The sequence below is a fragment of the Emiliania huxleyi genome, assembly GCF_000372725.1.
Source record: "Emiliania huxleyi CCMP1516 chromosome Unknown EMIHUscaffold_1442, whole genome shotgun sequence".
Taxonomy (NCBI): Eukaryota; Haptophyta; order Isochrysidales; family Noelaerhabdaceae; genus Emiliania; species Emiliania huxleyi.
The window spans coordinates 1-1,033 of NW_005201151.1; positions in this window are offsets into that span (position 1 = coordinate 1).

Here is a 1,033-nt window from a genome sequence, read left to right on the forward strand (position 1 = left end):
TTTCAGCACGCTCCCTCCCCTGTCCAGCGGGCGCCGAGGGAGCCCTGAAATTCTGAGGACGAGCGAAAGAATTAGCGTTTAGCGGTCTGCGGGTCCCGTGCGCGGTCGCCGCCTCGTTTTTCCCTCTCCTCTCATCTTATGAACTTTTTTTCTTTTTTTTCTGCCGCTCGTTTCGCTCCCGCTGTTTCTCTCCTGTTCCTCCTCTTTTGTCCTCCTCCTCCCCCGCATTTATTTATCTCCCGTGTGCTCTGAGTGTCTGCTTGTCCCTCTTCTCTGTCTTCGCAGAGCTTTTGCTCCTCCATCGAGCGGGGGAGTGCGCACTGTCCCTCTGTGTTCGTGTGCGTCGCCCATCTCTCCCTGGAGATACTGCTCTATTTATTTATTTATGAAAGAAACTCGACGGGCAATACGCCGCGAGGAGAGCGGAGTTGCGCCGAGAAGAAGCCGCGAGAGCCAGGGATCGGCGGGCAGCGGTAGCACCACACTCCGTTAATAAAAATCTCTCTCCACACTCCTCTCCTTAAAATCCCTGTGTGGTGGCGGCGTGCCGTCCTCCCATCCCTCCCTGGGCTTGTCTGTTTTCTTTCTTTCTTTCTTTCGATCCCTCTGTACCCTGAAAGCTTTCTTGAGAATTTAGGGATCGAAAAAAAAATAGCTCGCAACGGACCATTGGGTTTGAGAGAGAGAGAGTTGTTTTGTGTGTGGGTTTGTACTATTAACAACGAAGGCGCTCTCAAAAAAAATAGCGTTATATGCTCCCTCGCACAACACTAGCCACTACCGGCACACGGCACAGTGCCGTCGTCCCATTCCTAGGAGCTACATGTACATCCCCCGGTGGCTGGCCGGGTTTCTATTTCTTTTTTCCTATTCGTCGTGGAATCGTCGACGTGGTCCGCGTGGTCGTGGCGCACTTTACGATCCGCCCGGTCATCCATACATCCAATTTTGAGGCCCCCCCCCCCCCCCCCCCAAGGTTGCCAGTTGGCGGGGCCCTCCCTTTAGGGGGGTTAGAAGCCCCTTTAAAAAAAAG